Raw genomic sequence first — 23,734 nt, forward strand, 5'->3', positions numbered from 1 at the left:
CTAAGATTGAGAGATGTTAATTATTTATCTAGGATCATACAGTTAAGAAGAATTAGATAGAGGCAAAAATTGAATTCAGGTCTTCCTAAGTTTCTATCAACCATGCCATCTAACTGACCTAGTTCATTAAAAGCTATAGATCACAATGAATCACAAGAACTGATTTTGTGGGGAATGTCTCTATTTATTAATGGGCTGGTCCTCCCCCACCTTGACTAAATTCAAAGTTCCCTCTTTCCTTAAAAAAGCAAAACTAGGGGGCAGCTGGGTAGCTCAATGGATTGAGAGCCAGGCCTAGAGACAAGAGGTCTTAGGTTCAAATCTAGCCTCAGACATGTCCTAGATGTAGAACCCTGGGCAAGTCACTTAACCCCCATTGCCTAGCCCTTCAAGCTCCTTTGCTTTGGAACCAATATATAGTGTTGATTCTAAGATGGGAGATAAGGGTTTTAAAAATAAAGAAAAGAAAAAATGAAAGAAAGAACAGTGAAACTACCTCCCTGGTCCCATAGATCTGGTGGAGTTTGGCATGTAGATAATTGAGATATTGCTTCATCTTCCAGGAAGGAGCAAAAGAGCAAGACCAGGATTCTAGCAAGAAGAGACATGATGAGCAACATATGACCTGACTTGACTGGAAGCAAGAGACAGAGCTTCAATACATGGTCTTCTGGGACTTTCCCCGGCCTCTGCTCTTTTCCAGTTTAGCAGGAGAGCAGAGTTTTAGCTTTACTCTCATATTCTCTCCCTCTTCCCTACATAGTGGCCAAGAGAACAGAAGCTTTCAGTGGTGTTCTCTCCATCCTGATTGCCTTTCCTTCAGCAGGTCAGGGGAATGATTCTCTCTGTCCTGTTCCTCCTCTTTCCTTGTTGGGCCAAGGATCACCATTTGATCCTCTCACTCTTCCTAGGGGTCTTCTGGGCCAAGTACAGGTACTGACTAGAATTCCTTAGCCATCAAGCCATCATCCTCAGGAATAGTCACATTTTATATTTTTCTAGTTATCCTTAAAAATTTTATACTCAGAAAGAATTATTTTATCATCATTAGTATTTTTTTTGTTTTTTGTTTTTGTATATGGAGAAAAGCATCATATTCTGGTTGATAAACAGTTGTTCTTGGAGTCAGGACTTGAGTTCAAGTCCCACCTTTGACACATATAAGCTATGTTAGCCTCAGAAAGTTATTCAGCTTCTCAATGCCTGTTCTCTAGAAAGATCTCTAAGAATCTAAATTACAGAGAAGGTATCTATCTACTTTAGAAGAAGAAATTATTTACTTTAAGCTCCCTATATCAATGGAATCCCCAATTTAGAAAAAACACAAGTATTTGTGTACATGCACATACCCATGTATACTATATATAATGTATACATAAATTTGCATACATAAAATTTCCAGCTTTGAACAGATATATTGAATGGATGGATAGATAGATGATAAGAGATTAAAGACAAATGAAACATAAATGATTAGATAGATGGAGACGGAGAGGGGGAGAGAGAAAGGGAGGGAGAGAAGGGGAGAGGAAGGAGAGGAAGAGAGAGGGGAAAGGAAAGAAGAGGAGAGAGAGGATGCTTAGATTCAAGTTACACAGATGATAAGTAGAACCAACATATATTGAAGATACATAGGCAAATAAATAGATGACACATAGATTAAACAGATAGATGCTAAATAGACAGACATGATTGAAGACAGATATGTAGAAAGACAGACAGATAGATTGATAGAAACATACATATATAAATATATGATAGATACATATATACATAGATATATGTAGATATACATAGATATAACTAGATATATAGATATAGATTTCATAGTTAGGAATTTCATCTAAGAGTCCACATGCTTGGGCTTAACATATTAATAATTCTCAATTTATATGGAGACTATATGTTTGTAATTGACCCCCAAATTACAACTCTTGTCTATGTACCTACTAATTTGCATGAAATACCTCTTTCTTTAACAAAACTCTTTTTTAATGATGGGCTAAGCTTCCAGGGTTTCTGTTGCCCAAAGCTTACTATAGCATTCCCCGTCATCAGATTTGGGGTGCAGAAGTAGGTGAAGGTAGAAGATGTAGACCTAAAGCTTATTAAAATATTTTCCTCCTTGAAGGAAAATGTGGCCAGTGTCTTCCCTGAGCTCTAGACTATGAAGTAGATGATCTTCCCACCCTGGAGTTGTCTTCACTCCTAAGTGGCCCCAGATTGACACAGATTCTTCCCTGTACTTGTGAATTGCTTCTTTATCCTGGCAGTCCCTACCCTTGTTAAGGAGTTCACCTCACCTGGTCCTGCCATCACTCTGTAATTACTTGCACAAAGGCATCCAAAGCTCAGAACTCTATAAAGACAGTTGAATCATAAATCACAGAAGATTTGACCCATGACTATGCCAACATTTCACCCAAGGGTGGGGGTGGGAAACACAAGCTACCACCCTAAAAGGCTGAAGCTTCAGGGAGGCAGAGTTAAGTCATACAAAGGGTTGTCTTATTGATATTCCTTGTACTTGGCCTCCTGATCTGGCATTGATCTTCACTTGACTTGACTCTCTATTCCCATGGTCCACTTCTTGCTTCTATTTAGTCACTTGAATTTCAGCATCACAAAGAAAGATTGATTCTGACTTGACCGGCCTTTTGTTTTATGCCCACAAAGATGCATATTGTTACTCATTTTCCCCATGAGGAGTATAGATTTAGATTGCTTTAAGAGTTTTCCCTCTGAGAAAATGAACTTAAAGGTTACCAAATTCTTTTTTTACCATTGAAGAAATGGAGGCACAGAAAGGTGAAACAGGATCACAATTGCTAGAAAGTATCTGAGACAGGATTTGAACACAGATCCTCCTGACCCAATATACTATGTTGTCTCTGGGTCATACTTCCCTCACTTGGTTAATTGTGTAGTCCTGCTCTCTGGGGGATGTGAAAGTGTCTTATTCAAAAAACAAACTACTTTTAGCAGATAATGCCACAGCCACTGGCCATCACTGAAGTTCCAGATGTCATGCAGCCAAAATCACCACTGGAACCTGTAAATGCTACAAGGGACTTTGGCCACTGTGCAGTGAACAAATTTACAGCTTGACTATGAACCACAGAAAATTACCCAACACAGGTACAGCTCCTGAAGTTCTGTAATCTCTTATTCTTTCACCAAGGAAGCCAGTGTTGTGTCCTTCTCAATTGGTCTGCCAATGCCACCATCCCTCTCTCCTCTAAGTTTCATGGTGAGTAAGGCTTTTGTTCTGAGAAGGGAAGAAGAGAGAGTATGGTGACTAAAAATCAAGGAGATAATCCACTTTATACTGGATCCACTTAGTCTACTAATCTACTGCCCTATTGGCTAACCATGATCAGAAGCAGTCAGAGGTACCTTATGGTGGCTAGATTACAGAGAAAGAGAAAAGCACCCATTCATTTAAATCCCAGTTGGCCCCAGACCTTGATCAGTGGTTGAGAAGAGACTCTGAGTTCAGAAGTCTCTGTATCTTTATTTAAAACTAATGGACTTTATATAAAGACTAATCTAAAGCCCCCATGGATGTATGAGAGGAGGTCAAGTGGGCACACTCACTCCCTTGGCCAATTGTAGGGGATGTGAACGTGAGGAGCTGAGGAGACTCCAAACATGTCTTTCCCAGATCTTCTGGGTTCAGATGGTTTTCTGTTCATGACTTGGGGACTTTAAGGGCATTCAGATGTTTTAATAATATAGAAATTTTACTTTGCATGGTTTTGTCATTATTGAATATTTTTTTATTGCTCCCATGTTGAGTAAATGCTACACAAAGTAGTGAAACATGTTTGTCTGTTCCTGTAGAGAACTGACTCTATTTTGCAAAGGTCATGTGACTAAAGTTCAATGAAATAGAGCAAACTCTAAAGGAGGGAGGGTTTGTCAGTAGATGAATCCTGGAAAGTGGTTCTGTTTGCATGAATCTACACATCCATCCATAGTCTGGATAATGACTCTGAAGCCTTGTTGATAACACTTTGAAAACTTTAAAGAAATGTCTTCTTCCTCAGCAAAGTGTGTTAATTAGCCAATTAGTTAATGAAAAGGGGTTCATTAGATACTTAAAAGGCATCAAATACTGTGCTAAGCTTTGGGTATACAAACAGAACAACACATCATTCCCTACTCTAAAAAAGCTCTTATTATAATGAGAAGAGTCAACATATTTAAGGGAGTTCAACAATTGAGTGGATTGAGTGGGTGGAGAGGTCCAGAAGTCCTGAGAGTAGGGACAGTTTCTTGGGAGTCTGGATACATAGTGGTGATCCCCTCATTGGACCAGAAGGGAAACCATGGGGTGATTCCTACTTCTTTGAAACAGTGTGAGCAGCCATATTGCTCTTCTCTGTCAGCCATTCTGGATGGGTCTGAGCAACCTTTACTTGGGAAATGGGTAAAGAGGAGGCAAGAGAAAAGAGTAAGTCTCTTGGTAGTCCCCCCTGCCAGTCATCTAGATGGGGTTTGAGCATGAGTATAAATAACCAATAAATTGGGTGTGGTACTCATCTAAGCCATTTCCTCTTTTCAAAATTCTCTCACTTGACTGAAGAGCATAATAAATTCATTTTGTGATCAAATCTGGATTTATTTATTAATATTTTATTACTTAATCATAAAATTTAATATTTCATTAAGAACAGAATTCTTCCATTCATCATTAGGTTTGACCTTCCAACACCTTCCTCCTTAATAAAAGAAATAATTGACACCAAGTCTCATGTAGTCAGTGTTGTAGCCATATGTTTACTCTTTATTAAACACTCTCTGCTTCATCAAAACATCTGATAGGTATTATCTGATAACTGACTATAGTCACTCCCCTGGCCATTTTCTGTGTCTGTTAGCTCTCATCCTCACACAACTAGGAAGTGTTTTCATAGCCAATCCAGACACAGCACAATATAGAGTCGGGCACAATGTGAATATTTTCCCCAAAGATCTTCCCATCTGATAATAGAGCAACATCATTTTATTACGTATCCAGGATCACTGGCTAGCAGCTTCCCCTCAAGTGTGATGAATCATTTTGGAACCCCTGTCTGTGACATCTAGATTAAACAGTGGTTAGAAAGCTATACTTGGAATTGGGAGGACCTTAATTCAAATCTGGCCTCAGACTTAATAGCTATGTGACTCTGACCAATTTATTAACCTCCCATTCTCAATATCCTCATCCATAAAGTGAGAATAATAATAGCACCTACTTCATAGAGTTATTGTGAAAATCAAATGAGATAATGTAGGTAAAGCACTTTGTAAATTTTAAGACTGTAAAAATATATAAATGTATGTGTGAATAAAACTATTTTAAAGAAGGGAAGGGAATAATCATTTATTTTTTATAAATTTTCTAAAGTTATATGATCCATATTGCCTCTCTCCATTCTTCCCTCTATCCTCCTGGAATTCACAAGCAATTCAGTCTGGGTTATGCATGTATATATATATATATATATATATATATGATTTCCATATTATTCATTTTTTGTAAGTGAATAATCTTATAGAACTCAAAACCCAAACATATGCCCAAATAAACAAATGATGAATCATGTTTTCATCTGCATTCCTATTCCAATAGGAATAAATATTTATATAGCATCCACTATGTGTCAGGCACTGTGCTAAGTACTTTGCAAATATTATCTCCTTCAGTTCCCCCAACAATCCTACAAGATAGGTACCATTATTATTTTCATTTTACAGTTGAATACACTAAGGCAGATGAGAGTTAACTTGATCAGGGTCACATAGTGAGTGTCTGAGGCTGGATTTGAACTTAGATGATCCTGAGTATAGACCCACAGCTCTATCCACTGTGCCACCTAGCTTCTTCTAACATTAGGATACTAAGGGTCCTGGTGAAGGGCAAAGAAATCTAGTGCCTCATATCAAAAAGGGCTGTTTGCTCCTTGGGACCCCAAACTTGGACAGGGATCACTGCACCATCCATAAGTATGTAATGGCTAGGGATTAAAGTAGAGGAAACAACTGGAAAAGATAAATAATAGGGTGTTCACTAAGCTGACAAGAAATGGCAGATCATTGCCATTCTTCTTAATTTCCTTTATTGTTCCTGTTGTCTCTTTTGGCACTCTGTCACACAGGTCATGACTGTCAGAGCAGAATTCATGTCACTGTGGCATGTACTCCTTCACATCGCCATTCTCTGCCTCTCCCGTTGCGGGGATGGAGCAATGAATGCCAAACCTCCATTTAAGGAGAGAACATCTGGCTACCCTGTTTGTGATCAACTTCTCCATCATGCTATTGCATCTCCCCTTCCTCCCCTCTTTAATTTCCTTCTGTGCTTTGTCTTCTCCCATACTGTAAGCTCCTTGAGGACAGGGACCATTTTATTTTCATATTCCTATCCTCAGAACTTAGCACAGTGCAGAGCACATAGTAGACACTCATTATCTATGTTTATTGACTATGTCAGCCATGACATTCCCCAACCATGAATAGTAGAAGCCTCTGAATGGCCCCAATGTACATGGACTTCCAGTTGGGCAGCACCAGGAACCTTGCAAATGAAGTACCGCAACACTTAAGGGGAATTTCCTTTGCCTACCCATAAAGCCCTTTGAGCACATGGCCTTTTCTTCCCTCTGAGTTGTTCATCCAGCTTGGACAGGGTCTGACAAAGTCTACATTCCAGCCTTCATCCTTTTTCTCTCATCCCCAAATGGAACACAACTACCAACACTCCAGCAAGGCTGCCTGCCAACAAAATCCTACTGCTTGGGGGGAGGCATCCAGAACTAGAAATTCAATCTTGAGATTTCCAAAATGTTCCAGCAGGGGGCTCTGTTCCTCCATCAAGGGAGATGTCCATTTCAATGACTGACCAGTTAGAAAGGGCACTCTTACCTAACTCTGTAAAGGACTATTTTGAGGCTGCTGTGACAAAGGCCAACTTGCATTATCTAGTGAAAACGTCAGCATTTCTCAGACTCCATCTCCTCCAACCTCCCCCACCTACACATAAACACATGATAATCAGGGTCATACCTAACATTTATATAGCACCTACTATGTGCCAGGAACTGTGTAAAGCTCTTTACAAATATTTCACTTGGTCCTCACAACAAACCTGGGAGGTAGGTGCTGTTATTGCTCCCATTTTAGAGATGAGGACACTGAGGCAAATAGGGTTAAATGACTTCCCCAAGGTCATAGAACTAGTAAATGTCTGAGGCTGGATTTGAGCTCAAGTCTTCCTAACTCCAAGCTTAGCACTCTACACATCCGTACTGCAAAAAATCACAAGAGCTAATAGTTAGAAGAGAACTCAATAGTAACCTACTTATGTCTGTATCTCCAGAGGAATCATCACTCCAAAGACTCCAGCTGTCAAAGTCCAGATTTGAGTAGAATATTCCAAATGCATTCTGATCAGGAATGATGGACTACTGACTACCTCTCTCTGGACCCTGAGCCTAAGATCGCATTGGTCAAACACCAACTCCAGCTTGGCCGCCATGTTGCATTATCCATACACATTAACTAATAATGGTATCTCATATCTATATAGTGCTGCAATCTGCAAAAGAGTTTTGGATGCATTCTATTAATATCCGCTAACATTTATATAAACATTAACTCATTGAATTCTGATAACACTGTAAGCTAGGTGCTGTTAGCATCATCATCTTACAAATGAGGAAACTGAGGCTGAGAAGTTAAGTGACTTACTCTGGGAGACACAGATAGTAAATGTCGGAGTCAGGATTTGAATGTAGGTTTCCTGACTCCAAGACTTCGGAGTTGCATTATTTCATTTAAAGTCCCCAACAATCTTAAGAGGTGCTTTAAAAAAAAAAAGAAAAGCTCCCATTTTACAGATGAGAAAACTGAGTCAGAGACTAAAAGATTTCCTAATAAGTGTTCGAAGTGGAATTTGAACTCAGGTCTTCCCAACTTAAGCCAAGCACATTATATACTCCTCAAAGTATAGAACTTCTGGACCATCAAACTTCCCAGATCTTTTTTCACATGAGCAATTATCTAGGCACACTTCCAAGGGTGTACTAGTAAAAGTATAACAATTGACAAATAACAAAAGAGTATAACAATTCTCTAGGTAAATGTATTTTTGTTTAATTTGCATTAACTAACTTTTTCTATATCATTTTCCTAAGTCTAAACAATTAGCAAAACAATCTATTAAGGTATATTGTAATGATTGCTGACTTCTGAGGTGCAAGTGCTTGGGCTAAAAATTTTATAATCAAATATGCTGGTAACCATTAATTAACCATGAAAAGGTACCAGTATATTCCTTCTATGTACATTTCCTATATATTTTGCCTCTGGGGTTGTTTTTGTTTGTTTGTTTTGAATAATATTTACTTTCTTCCCTAATGGCATCTTTAAGACAAAAGGGCCAGGGACTAGGCAAAAGGGGTTAAGTGACTTGCCCAGGGTCATACAGCCAAGAAGTGACTGAGGTCAAATTTGAACCCAGGTCATCTTGACTGTAGGGCTACCACTCTATCCACTATGCCACCTACCTGCCCCTCTTATGAATTTTTGGGATTTCTGTTTTGTTTTATTATAAATCCTATTTTAGTACTTTATATTTATCTCTAACATAGTTCATTTTTCTAGATTTGATCCATTATTCTAAGATGGTAGCATCATAAAATCTGAGATTGAGAGCTAGAAGGGACCTAAGAAATTATTTTCTCCAACCCTCTCATTTTGCCAATGAGTAAATTGAGTCCCAGAGAGATGAGGTTCTTTTCCCAAGGCCACTTAGGTCATAAGTAGCAAAGCCGAGATTTGATCCCTTAACTGCTTACTCTCAATCCAGGACTCTTTTTATTGGAGCATTTCTGTAAAGATCTTTTCTTTTTCTTTTTTTAATTAAATCTGGATGCTATTATCAATAGCTTTACCTGTCTCTCACCATTTTGTATCATTTGCTAACATAATATAAATATCAACTAGGTGGGATAATGTATTGGGCCTGGAATCAAGAAGACCTAAATCCAAATCTGGCTTCCGATACTTACTAGCTGTGTGAAACTTTAGCTACCTCAGTTTCCTCAATGATAAAATAAGGAAGATAATAAATAGCACCCACCTGCCTTCCAGGATTGTTGTGAAGATTAAATTTAATACTATTTGTAATGTGCTTAGGACTATGCGCAGGACATTTTTAACATTCTTGTTATTTTTCAGTCATGCCCAACTTTCTGTGACCCCATTTGGGACTATCTTGGTAGAATACTAGAGTGGTTTACCATTTTCTTCTCCAGCTAATTTTGTAGATGAAGAAACTGAGGCAAATAGTGTTAAGTGACTTGCTTAGGATTACACAGCTCCTAAGTGTCTGCAGCCAGATTTCAACTCATGAAGATGTCTTCTTGATTGCAATCCAGGCCCTCTATCCACTGTGCCACCTAACTGTGGACATAATAGATGCTTAATAAATGTTCATTTCCTTCCTTTCTTTCCTTCATCCAAATCATGGATAACTCTGAATTGCTACAAGGCCAAAGATTGATTCCTAGGCACTTCAATAGATGACACTCTCTAAAGTAACATCACCTGGGGGCAGCTGGGTAGCTCAGTGGGTTGAGAACCAAGCCTCGAGATGGGAGGTTCTAGATTCAAATCTACCTTTAGATGCTTTCTAGCTGTGTGGCCCTGGGAAAGTCACTTAACACCCATTGCCCAGTCCTTACCACTCTTCTGCCTTGGAACCAATACACAGTATTGATTCTAAGATGGAAGAGTGGGATTTAAAAAAATTGGCATCACCTCTTTATCAAATATTCTTTGTATCTGCTGATTTGGCCAGTTTTTGACTCACCCAGAAGTAGTATCATCTATTCAACCATTTTACACCTCAATATCATTGATTTAGACCTAAAAGAAATGCAGAGGACATCTCTAGTGAACATCCTCCTTTTATAGTAAAGGAAACAGGTTAGAAATGTTTGAATCTATGTCCTCAGCTTCAAGAGACAATGTTCTTTCCACTGTATCACACCCCAAAGATAATAGGAAATATCTCACCAACTACTTTGCTGACATCTAGTTATAAACTATCTATGGTATTTCATTCCTCTACTCTGTTGGTCTATCAGGTGTATTAATCTATCAAAAAATAAAGGATCTTATCCAAGTCTTACATAACTTGATCTTAATGAAGCCATGGTCTTTTTTTTTAATCACTGCTGCCTTTTCTAAATGCTCCTAAGCCTTCCTTTCAAAAACATACCAACTAAATTTTTTCCAGGAATATAATTCAAGTTTGCTGACATATATTTTGCAGATTCTATTCCCTGGTGGGCTCCTAAGTAAACTCCAAAACTGCCACTTAACAGAAATGCCAAATGTGAAACAGAGACATAAGGTCAGTAAACAGGACCCTAATGCCTACAACTTCTACACCTGCCTTTTCAATTAGTATTTAATAGAAACTAGTCCATCAAAATCCATCTGGAGGAGAACTAGGATACTAGGGGGAGGGAGGTAAGAAGGGGAAAGGTTGAAGTTCCAGCCATGCTGGTTATATTATCAAGGAGTAGGTACCTGCCTTTTTCCCCTAGGGTACCTAAGCCATCCATAACTCCATAAGTGTTATTCTCTTCACTAGCCTATAACACAAGTTTCATATGTAACTCCCTGTTCTTGTTGGACCTTCACTGAAAGTAATCTAATGCAAAATTTAATTGCCTTAAATACTTGGAAAGAATGATTGCTTCCTTCCTAATCTCTACAAGGAAATCATAATTCTCTGGAAATGGATGATGACTCCATCTCAGATTATGATTGAATCCCGGGTTCTGAAGGAATAGACAGATGGCTCATATAAAAAGAAGATGCAGGGCTGGGTACCAGAAAGATGAAAGGAATCCCGATAGACACACAGACTCTACACAAAGTTGCTCTGACAAAGGCAGCCCAAATCAAAAGGCAAAAGCACTAAAATAATCCAGCAGTTTGTGGGGAGGAAAGAAGGATCAAGATCAGAGGGAAAAGGAGATAGGCTATTGCAGAAATTAAAATAAAAAAAAAACCAAGAAGATGATTCCTCCTTAATTGGATAAATTGACAAATAAGAGAGAAAGGGGGCGGGGGAGAGACAGAGACAGACAGAAAGAAATGTATTTGCTGGGCACTGTCCTCTGTGCTAAGTGCTAGGGATACAAAACATTAATAATAATCAAGATAATCCCTACCCTCAAGGAACTTACATTCTAATGAGAGAAAAGAACAATAAAAGGAAAGCTGAAAAGGGATTTTTAAAAAAGGAAAGAAAATGTAGGTAATGAGGCATTTGTTGAGACATCTGGAAAGTGTAGCATGGATGGGATCCTTTGTGAGTGTGTGTGTATGTGCACTCACATGTGTGTGTACAGCATGCTCAGTCATCATTCCTGGCTGCATGTAAAAGTAGGCTCACTCCAAGTTTCCATGCTCCTACCAGGAATGACAAATTCTGCTAAGTGTGAAAGGAGGGTAAGAAAAATACCTACTACATAGAGGAAGTCAGAGACAAAGAGATTGAATGACCAAACTTTTTCTGGCTTTGGTACTATCTTCCAGGAGAGGATATAAAAGCATCCCCCTTATTATGGCATTCGGGATGCCAAATTGACTCATGGTATTTAGGTTTCCTTCATGGAGTGACATCACTGGTGTAGATGTGATCCATACCCTTTGATTCTGCTCCAATGGGAACAAAGACCAGATTTATTTTGTATAAATTTGAAGGGCCTGTGCCCAGGACTGACTAATGGTGTAGAGAATGGGAGGAATACTGCTTGTCTGAGTAGCCCTCTCCAGGGAACCTCTCAGTCTCAGAGATGGAAGCAATGGAGATGCATTGGCAGAGTGAAAAAGGAGTCTAGGAGAGATGGTCGTAGCTAGAGGCAAGTAGAATAATAATAATTCCTTTACTGGTCTTCCTAGAGGTAAGAGAAAAGAATTTCTGGACATCAAGTCTAGTTCCAAAGGTTCAAATGGAAGATTTTGGGGTCAACTGGAGCTAGAATTGATGAATAACAAGGGACATATCAATAAAGAATAGGATTAAACCTCATTTTTGCCCTCTAGTCCTACCATTGAGTTATGTGGTGTGAACACATCCAAAGAAAAAGAGTTGACTCCGGAGAATACCCAGGGGAGTGCTAAAAGTCTGGGAAATTGCTTAGGTTTAAGGAAAGAGGTGCAACTCACCCAAGGGAGTGGGGTTAACTTCCAACTCCACTAGGTGCCAAGTGTTTCCCCTTTTTTCTAGGGGAACTTCAACCACAGGGTAGCACCAGAGATCTGGAGGACTAAATAGGTCCCTGGAGAATGTGGGGCTCACAGAAGAGGAAAGAAACTTGTCTTCTCTGTTTGTGAATCTCAGTGTTAGTTTTTTAGACTTGGCATTTTCTGTCAGATAAAACAAAGACTGCTCATTTTTAACCGATATCCTTAACCTGACTGCTTACAATGGAAATACGCAGGAATCTTTGAGCTTTTGTAGAGCCCTAGAAATAAGCAATACTTTGGTGTTCCCAGGAGACATCCTGGGTGGGAATGTGAGCCAAAGGTTGAGACTTTAAGCAATGCCCTGAGATTGAACTTAAGCTACATAAACCCAGAGCTAAGATTCTGGACCACAGAGCAGGCTCTATAAGCATGTGCATATATATCCATACAGAAACTATATGTGGCTATATGGCACGTATATAACACATAAATGTGCATATATCATATATATTTATAAATTATCACATAATTTATACATGAATATATAATGCATATACATATATCCAAATATGTATATGGTTTCTTACACATGGGAAATCTGCATCAACATAGGACTATAAGATAATCTGTGTATGTCGGTTTCTTTTTATATACAGATTCATATTTGCAAAATGCATATGTCTGTGCATGATGTATGTACATATAATTTTCAAGTTGGCCAGTCACCTACCATTTATTAAGCTCCTAGTATGAACCAGGCACTATGCTAAGAATTGAGGCTACAAAGGAAAACAAAAAAAATAATAATAATTCCTGCTCTCCAGGGGCTCATAGTCTAATGGATGAAATAATATGAAAACAAGATATAAATGGGATAAACTGGAGATGATCTCAGTGAAGGTCCTAAGATTTAGGAAGACCAGGAAAGAATTAAAGAAAGTGGGGATTTAACTGAGTCTTGAAAAAAGGCAGGAAACATAGATGAGGTGGGAGAGAATTCAAGGCATGAGAGACTAGTGAAAATGCTCAGAATTGAGAGATGGAGAGTCTAGCACCAAAGGAAACTTTGGAGAGTCTGCCTCTATTGGTCTTGCCAAACCTGTCAGCCTCTAGTGATCCCCCCCCACACCCCAGACCAGTGATGGCAAACCTATGGCATGGGTGCCAAAGATGGCACACAGAGCTCTTTCTATGGGCAGGCAACACCCCCCCCTCCCGCCCCAGTCTGTTACTAGAAAGGCAGTGGGATTAAGGTGGAGCTGTTCCCCTCCCACTCTCCACCATATCTGATGACATTTTTTCACATCACCTGCCCCTCTACCCAGCAGCTAATGGGAGCACACAGGGGTAAGGTGGGGGGCTCACAGGCTACTCCCCTCTCCCTCTCTACTCTCAACTGAAGACATTCCTCACTTCACCCACCTCTCTGCCCAGAAGCCCAATTGGAGTTCATCTTCCCTCCTCTGTGTGGGGTAAGGGGGGATTGGGAGGTGCCAAGCACTCAGTCTGGGGGATGGGGTGGGGGCAGGACTTGGCACTCCATCTCCAAAATATTCGCCATCACTGCCCTAGACCCTAGCAAAAGAATATTTTAGGTCAGTTTCCAGAGTCTGCAGGGCAGTATGTAGTTTTAAAAATGTTTTGTGATTTGGAAAAAAATAGTGAGTCAAAAATTGAATCTTCACTCACCATTTTTAATGAGCTGCCTCCCAGTGTCTTTGTATCCAGAAAACCAAAAAACTCCTCTTTGGTTAAAAACATATCCATAATTATTCCAAAATGATGTCATTCTGCTTAGCCTAATTAGATTCTGCACATAAACCTTAAAGATATTAATACACAAGAGCAAACTAAATTAAACAGTTTTGCTTCTCTGTGTCTTTCAATTCACTTTCAATTTAGTTCAACAAATATTTACTAAATCCCTACTATGTGCAAGGCACTAAGCTAGAATCTAGGGGTATAAAAATGAAAAATACAGTTTCTGTCCTTGAAAATTTTTTTACTGGAGAGAAGAGAATGGAGAAAGAAGGACAGGATGTAGGTAGTTGGAAAGAAATGTAAGAATGGGGGAATGAGAACTAAAAATGTACATAGTACTCCAATAAGTATCTAATTAATATAGACATCTGAATTATGGGTGCAAAGGAGAGAGCTAGACAAAATGTTTCAGAGGTGGCAGCTTCAGTATGCCTAGAAGAGTGTGTCTAGAAGGGTGGCCAGGAGCAGAGCATCCCATAGTGCCACTTGACTTCTCTGAAGGATTAAGGGAGGTGGAGGAAGAAGATACTTCCTTAGAGTTGGGAAACACTCTCCTCAACACTTGTAAGGGAGGCAGAGAACACTTTCAGCTGCAACAGAATCAGAGGAGATTCCATGGAGGATGTGGCTCCTGAATTGAGCCTTCCAGAGAAGGCTACTGAAAGTCAGAGGTAAAGCAGGCATGACATGGGGATGGGGACAGCCTGACTGCAAAGAGGCTGAAGATCATGCATCTGGCAGCAGTAAATAGTGGGAGATTTTCATCATAAAGTCTGTTAATATCTCATATCAATAGAACATTTTGGTAGACTCCTGACCTCCCAGGATGGGGATATGACCTACACAGATAACCATGAAATGCAAATTACATGGTAAGTGAATTAGAGAGGAACAGAACAAAGAGAGGAATTGGATATGATAGTTAATGACTGATAATGAACCAGGAAAGTCTTCCTGGAGGAGGTGGTTAAGTTGGACCTTAAAGAATTCAGTACATGGGGGGCAGGGGGCAGCTAGGTGGTTATGTGGATTGAGTGTCATGCCTCGCAACAGGAGGTCCTGAGTTCAAATCTCAGATACATTCTAGCCATGTGTCCATGGACAAGTCACTTAACCCTCATTGCCTAGCACTTAATATTCTTCTGCCTTGGAATCAATATACAGTATTGATTCTAAGATGGAAGATAAGGGTTTATGAGAAAAAAAGAATTCAGGACATAAAGAAAAGGAGGAAGGATTATCCAGACCTGGGGAACTAAATGGACAAACACAAACAGATGGAAAAATGCAGGCATGCTCCATTATCATTGTGTAATTAAGTTTCTCTTGAAAGAACAATAGGGCAGAGAGTGGAGATAAAGAGAGAGAGGCAGAATGGCAGCAGATTATGGAGAGCCTTAAATGCCAGTCTAAGGAAAATGAAGTTTACACAGTAAGAAATAGAGTGCTATTGAAGAGTTTTGAGCAGAAGAATGAAAAGTAAGGATTCGGGAATATGAGTGTGACAAAGGCATAGAGGAGAAGGAATTGATGAAGGCAGAAACATCTTCTAGAAGGTGATTGCAATAACCCAGGCATTAGCCTATAACTCAGCCAGTCTGCTTGACTGGTTTGATTTGGATGAGATGGGAATCTTCGAATTACCTCCATTTTATATTTGAGGAAACTGAGGCAGAGATTAAGAGATTTACCCAGTTTCATGCATAATATACAACTATGGCTGGATTTGTACTCAGATCTTCCTGACTCTAGGCTAGTATCATCAATTCTTCTGAGGAGACAGAGAACCCCTGGGATTCACCATCTATCCTGTCTCCACATTCTTCAGATCTTTAGGACTCTCATTTGATTTACTGATATAACCTAAGGACCCCTGGATCTCAGCATAAATTCTCAGTATCTTTGGGAATTTTTATCTTCATTTATTTTATTTCAGGTGCTGCCTGTACCAATTAGAGTGTGAACTTCTTAAGAGCAGGATATGTATATGTTCTTATTGCATCCTTAGTACTTATCATAGTGTAAGTTTTTTTGGCATAGTGTAAGCATTTTTTAAAGAAGCTTTTTCATTAATTCATTCACGTGTTAATTAAAATGTGTTCTAGCAAATTATAGCTAACTCTTATACTGTCTCTGTCTCTCTCTACCATTCTTCTCTCTCTCTCTATTTGTCCATGTCTCTGCTTCTATCTGTCTCTCTTTGTCTCTGTCTCTGTCTCTCAAATTTAGAGGAGAGGATAGCAATGAAAGCCATGTGGAAAATGGGCTGAAAAGGAGAGAAAATGGAGACAATAAGATCAATTATGAGACTATTGCAATACTTCAGGCAAGACGTGAGGAGGATCTGAACCAGAGTAAGATGATGTTAAATATATTGTGGGGGTAGAAACAGCAACGTTTGGCAACTGCTTAATCTTGAGCAAAAGGATGACTCCAAGACTGTGAATCTAGATGAACAGAAAGATCGGTGAGCCCTCCACAGAAATGGGGAAGTTAGGAAGAGGGCAGGGTTTGAGGAAGGAAAGAGAATCCATTCTGTTTTCTATAAAACTATAACCCTGAACTACAACAATCCTCTGTACTGAAAGCAGTGGCAGAACCTGCTCTCCTCCTGTGAGGAAGAGGCAGCACCTCAGCTGCCTGGAATCACCAGAAGCATGATTTACCCTTCCATGTGTGGGCCCTGGGCATATGCATTCATTATTTGTGTGCTCCTCCACATACGTTGCCTTTGGTCTCTCTTCTCTTTAATGGGACACATATTTCATGCAATCAATCAATCAACAAGCATTTATTAAGGATCTATCATATGCCCAGATATTTATCAGGAAAATGTGCATCAGATTTATAGGAATTTTTTATTAATTCATATGTCACGATGCTTCTTTATCCAATGCCTTTGTTTTGGATTTTATTGTATCTTCTGGATGAGTAGTAATAGTAATCACACTGGTGAGGGCTCATGAGCTAAAATTTTTGAGTGGATTCAATTCTACAAGATATCTTAAACTTGTGGTACCTTTTTGGGGGGACACAGCATGAGTGTGAGTTGGGGGATGCCTCGGGTTCTACATATAAAAAAGAGGTTAAATTTAATGATATCTGAAGTCCGCTTTACAGCCAAATCTTTAATCCTACCACTAGGAGAAGGGAAGAGAATAAGCATTTGCATAGTACCTACTATGTGCCCAAAGCACTATAGATATAATTTCACATGTTTCTCACAACAACCCTGCAAGGTAGGTGCTGTTATTATCTCCATTTTATAGTTGAGGAAACTGAGGCAGAGATTAAATTTTACACATAATAAAAAAACTATGGCTGGATTTGTACTCAGATCTTCCTGACTCTAGGCTCAGTGCTCTATATTCTGCACTGCCTTATTGCCCCACTTTTTATTTCATAAGTTTGTTGGTTGGAAAGTACTTTGTAAAGCTTTGTAAAGTACTTCCTAAAGCACTACAGAAATATGAAATATCACTCTTCTTAAAAGTCTAGTAGAAACTTCATCCTGTCCCCTAAAATAAGCCCCAAGTTGAAAATGGGGAAGTGGGGTATTGGAAAAGGGAGAGACAGTATGGCTGGTAGGATGGGAGGGAAAGAACTTCTAAGCAAGGAGGTGCCTCTCAGTCTACATCTGTGATGTCCAACATCCTTCTATTATTGTTTTTCTGGAGGTTATTGTTCTGCTTGCAAAAAAAGAGTAATCATTCTTTTGCTCCTCACCTAGACAACAAGGCAGGTTTGTTCTTCCCTCCATATGTTATAGCATTTGGGATCTCGTTTATTTTTAAAATGTCCCAAGATGAGATCAGCAAGATTTAGTAAAGGAAGCCTTGGTCTGGTCCTAGACACAATCTTTTAAGGCTCTCTTTCTATCTCCCCATTTTCCTCAAGAAAGTTAAATACACTGGACAGACCCCAAAATGGATATTCCTCCATGGACACCTCCAGGGTCTATTTAGGTGGCATAAATCAAAGGTTTGAGAAAGCCTGCTTTTCTCTTTCATATAGATCTGTTAACCTCCCCATCACCAAACCTCCCTAGCAGGCCATTTTCAATTTCTGCTCCTTTTCCAATCCCCAAACCCTATTCAGAAATAACCACACACACACACAGATAGATATAGATATAGATATCGATATAGATATGGATGTAGATATGGATATAGATATAGATGTAGATGTAGATGTAGATATAGATATAGATGTAGATGTAGATATAGATGTAGATGTGGATGATATAGATATGGATGTAGATATGGATGATATAGATATGGATGTAGATATAGATATAGATATGGATATAGATATAGATGTAGATATAGATATGGATGATATAGATATATATGGATGATATAGATGTAGATATATAGATATAGATATAGATATAGATATGGATGATATAGATATAGATATGGATATAGATATGGATATAGATATATAGAGATATAGATATAGATATGGATTATATAGATATAGATGTGGATGATATAGATATAGATATAGATATGGATGTAGATATGGATATAGATATAGATATAGATGTAGATGTAGATGTAGATATAGATATAGATGTAGATGTAGATATAGATGTAGATGTAGATGTAGATAGAGATATATAGTCCTTTACTGAGGCTGTGGATTTTTTGTTTTCAATCTTTCTGGCCTTCCTATCCAAACCTGCAGGCACTCAAGGTCAGGCCTTCCATGTCGGCAGCCAGGATGAAATATTGCTATCACTTACCTTTCTTCCACAAGATCCTCCCTCTACATCCCTAATCTCCTATAGCCCAAAAGGGACTCCTTCCTCTGAGTTCTCATCGCTCTTTGCACCTAGCCAATATAGTGGATTTCATTTTTCCATACAGCATAGCTGCTTTTGAACTTCTCTTACCTACAGTTGTTGTCCAGCTGTGTCCAACTCTTCATGACTGCATTCAGGATTTTCTTGACAAAGATACTATAGAAAGACACTAGAAATAGTTTGCTATTTCCTTCTCCAGCTCATTTTACAGAAGAGGAAACTGAGGCAAGCAGGGCTATGTGACTTATCCAGGGTCACACATTCATTTTAACTCATGAAAAAGTCTTCCTGGCTACAAGCCTGGTTCTCTATTCACTCTACCACCTAGCTGTGCCTTGTCTACAATATTAAGCTGTAAACATCTTTGAAGGTAGGTTCCTTTTTAATGTGTGTACCCTGTTTGACATTTGACAAGTGCCTTAGGTTCCCTGGACCTCGGTATCCTAATCTGGAAAAATGAAGATGCCTAGATGAGTCCCCTTCCAGTTTAACTCAATAACCCTTTAAAAAGTGTATATATATATATATATATATATATATATATATATATATATATATATATATAATGTATATGTATGACTTTAATGCAGTACTTTAAGGGTGGTAAAGGATCTTATATACATTTTTATTTGCACCCGTGAGGTAAGTGTTATAGCTATTCTTCTGCTCATTTTGTAGATAAGGAAATTGAGTCCTTCAAGAAAAGATATTACAGATAGACCCAAAATGGAGAGAGACAATAACACCAGGAAATCTTTTTCCTTTCCTTTAGAAATCTCCTCTGAGTTTCCTCTCCTCATGAGAATAGAACCCTTTGATGACTTTTTCTCCCTTGGCCATGCCTTGATTTATCTTCTGCTCAACCTATTATTATATTGCAAAAGAAGTGGGGAGGGTAATCTCTTTTGGAGTTTGGCTGAAATCATCTCTGTTTTAAACCTCTCCAAAACTGTCTTTAGGGCTGCTGCTGCCCACAGAAAATCTCTCCTGCTTCCCCCCACTCCAGTCCAACAGCCATAGAGAGGTTAGATCCAGGAAAATGGTGGGGAGGTATGAGATTGTATGGGTAGGAGTGCAGCCCTCCCTGGACCTGATTTATAACTCTGCTCACTACAGTTTTATGATGCTTCCTTGTTAATTGGGAAACTGGGTCGAATTACCCTTCTGCAAGAGTAAATCATTATGCAACACATGTGGGCACATGCTTCTTGACGAGAAAGAGGGGAAAAATGGAAAAATATGGGGGTAGGGAGCAGGGGCTGGAGAGTAATCTCAGGATGTTTTCAGAATTGCTTCTCTGCTTAGAGATCACTAGAGGGTGCCCTAGTGCATGCTTTGACTCACTTCTGGAGGATTAGAAGGAACCTTTCCATTGGAAACTGACTACTGATTCAAAAGTGTATTTGGAGGAAGGAGTCCATTTTTTGGCTAGAGATTATAACTTGGAGTCCAAGGACCTGGGAATCAAACTGGATTCTTAGATCAAAGATAATTAGGAAGACACCAAATAATCCACCTCACTCTACTCATTTTACTGCCGAGAAGACTGAGACACTGGAAGGTCAATTGATTTGTGCAAGGTAAAAAGCTCCAGTGGTACAATTTGAACTGAAGTTATCTGGTTATAGATCCTTTGCTTTTTCTGCTGTATCTCTTCTAGTTTGGGAAGGAGGAGGAAGAGAGATTAAACTGTATCATCAGATTTCTGGGAAATGTGAAGAGATCGATGAGTTTACCTGGCTCATTGGTGGTACCTGTGTTTCTGACTGGAAAAGGTTGAGAGATTCTCTTCACAAGGCCCAGCTCTCTGGACTACTGACCCAGGACAGAGCAACCACACAAAAAGGTAAGAAGTTCATTCTCCAAACAGGGGCTGCCCGATCCTAGCCCAACTACTAAAGCAATAGGACAAAAACAAAAATCACAGGGGATCATGGTTGTCAGTCTGGGAAGGAACTATTTCTGAGAATACCCATAAGAAGACAGCACATTTTTCCCTGGGCCTGTTTCAACTCCTTTCTTTCTTTCTTTTGTTCTTTCATTCTTTCTTTCTTTTGTTCTTTCTTTCTTTCTTTCTTTCTTTCTTTCTTTCTTATTCCTTCCTTTCTTTCCTTCTTTCTCTCTCTCTTTCCTTCTTTCCTTTCTTGCTTTCTTCCTTCTTTTCTTCTTTCCTTCCTTTCTTTCTTTCTTGCTTCCTTGCTTTCTTCTTTCTTGCTTGCTTTCTCTTTCTTTCTTTCTCTCTTTTCTTTCTCTCTCTCTCTTTCTCTCTCTCCTTCCTTCCTTCCTTCCTTTCTTCCTATCTTCCTTCCTTCCTTTCTTTCCTTCCTTCCTATCTTTCTGTCTTTCTTCCTCTTTCCTTCTTTCCTTCCTTCCTTCCTATCTTTATTTCTTTCTTTTCTCTTTCTCTCTCTCTTTCTTTCCTTCCTATCTTTCTCTTTTTTCTTTCCTTCCTTCCTTCCTTCCTATCTTGCTTTCTTCCTTCCTTCCCTCCCTCCTTCCTTCCTTCCTTTCTTTCTTCCTTTATTGCTTGCTTGCTTGCTTTCTTCTTTTCTTTCTTCCTTTCTTCCTTCCTTCCTTTCTTCTTTCTTTTCTTTTCTTTCTTTCTTTCTTTCTTTCTTCCTTTCTTTCTTTCATTCTTGCTTTCTTCTTTCTTTCTTTTTCTTTCTTTCTTTGTTTCTTTGTTCCTTCCTTCCTTTCTTTCTTTCCATTCCATCTTAGAATCAATATTGCATATTAATTTCAGACAGAAAAGCCATAACAGCTAGGCAATAGGGTTTTAGTGACTTAGCTGGGGTTACCCAGCTATGAAATGTCTATGACCTGTCTCTCAATTCACTGAGTTACCTAGCTGCCCTTTGCAACTAGTTTTTAAGAGACCAAGGAGTGAAACTGGACAGGCGTTATGGAGATCAGTACTCAATTTAGCTGCTGGCCTCAATTTGCTCTTTTGACTGAAGCCCACAGATACCACTAGAATAGGGACAGCTCCCTGGAATGAGTTAAGGAACTTTAGAATGAAGGAAAGCTGCTGTAGTACAAGGAGTCTAACCTCCTAAGGTTCTATCCTTTACAGTTTCTTGGTCATATAACCCTTAGGCCAATCATTTCTCATGTCTGAGATTTGCCTCTTACTCTATAAAGGGGTTGGACTAGAATGATAGTTCCTTTGTTGCTCTTACATTTTGGGGGGCGAGGAATCTTACAGAATGCCTAGTGCCAGTACTTTATTTTACAAGGGGGAAACTAATGTTGAGGCATGCAGAGATCTCGAAGATCACTTATTCCATCTTCTCTCTTCATCAGTATGTAGATGCAAACGTAGGAAGGTTTTGCAAACAAATTTGCAGACAAAAACAATTTGTCTTGAGAGGACACAGAAAATCTGGGGAATCCTCTGTCTCCAAATCCAGTACTTTTAAGTCTTCCACAATGCCCATGATTGACCAAATTCCTACTAGTGCCCAGTTATGTTTTTTTTCCTCTAAAGTGCATCCCTTCCTATTCCACCACACTGCCTTTTCTTCTTGGACCCTCTTTAGCTTCCTGCCCTATCTCCTCAGCTCCATTTGATAACTTTTGAATCTCCTCAGTGGACTCCTTTCACAGACCCCCAAGAATAGAAGTGGAGAGAAACAACTCGATCATCATTAGAGTAAGAAGAGGTGGGGCTAAGTGAGGCTGGAGGCAGCATGAAGTCCACATCCAAAAAGAACCTTTCAGAAGACCGGGCTCCCTCTCCTTGCTCCACTGTTTGAAATCAACTTTTACTGTATACTGGCCTGAAGATTGGCCAGACCTAGGCCCACCCAAGTACTGAAAACTCATTTTATCATTCCCACCCCACTCCCAAGGTCCAAGATGGATGAGGGGTGTTTTTCATCCTCTCCCCCAAACAACCTGTGACACTGCGCAATGTCATCTGCATCCCATGCTACCTGATGGCTGCCAACAAGACCCTGAACTGTCAGAATATCTAATGAGAGCATATAATCAGAGCCCCTCATTCTGCAGAGGAATAAGAGCTGGATGGCTGAGGGTAAAGGGAAAGGACCACCCCAGGTCATACAGGTAGTACAGGGAAGAACCAGTATTCCCTACAGAGCACCAGGAACAGTCTTGGACTCCAACATAGAGCATCTAGACCTGTGGAAGAACCGGTGCCATTCTGTCTCTGGTTACAATGGAATCCTGTAGCAGAGATTTTCACTTGCAGTCTGTAAATGTTTATATATCTGTACATCACAAGTGTGTGCATATTATACTCATATAACAATAGCTATAAATTGATGAAGATGGCATAGAAATAGGTAGAAACTGCATTTTGATCCTATTGGTTTCTTTTGCAATCCCATGTGTTTATTTCATATCAATCAAAACATCATTCTGCAAAAGGGTCCTTGGACTTCCAAAATGTGTAAAAAAGACGAAGAACTCTTTTCTAAGGGGACCGCTTGTCAGGAGAAGGTCAAGGGCCCAGAGAAATCGTTCGCCAGTGGGACAGTTTAGGTCTAGGCTGTGAAGTGGCAGGGGCAGCTCGTTGATCATTCTCTCTCCCCATCACAAGCAAACACCATTTAGAAGTGCAACGTGTGGACCCAGTAAACTAACTCTCCGTCCCGCTCCTCGCGGATTCCCATCTCACAAACACACACACACACACACACACCGACCGAAGTGAGCCAGGCTCCAAAACGGGCTCCCCATTTTCCTTAGGTCTGGGTTGACTCCCCGGGAGCAGGTCGGGCTACTTGGCGTCCTTTTCTGCTTGGTTTTGAGTATTTATTTACTCTCGTTTTCCTCCGTCTAAAGTTGGCTAAACTCGCCAATCCTTGGGCCGGCTGCGGCGTAGAGAGTTTTGGTCTTCTGGGCATGGTCCAACAATGTTAATAGAGGAAGGATGTAATAACA

This window comes from Monodelphis domestica, chromosome 1 (assembly GCF_027887165.1).
Source record: "Monodelphis domestica isolate mMonDom1 chromosome 1, mMonDom1.pri, whole genome shotgun sequence".
In the NCBI taxonomy this organism is placed as follows: Eukaryota; Metazoa; Chordata; class Mammalia; order Didelphimorphia; family Didelphidae; genus Monodelphis; species Monodelphis domestica.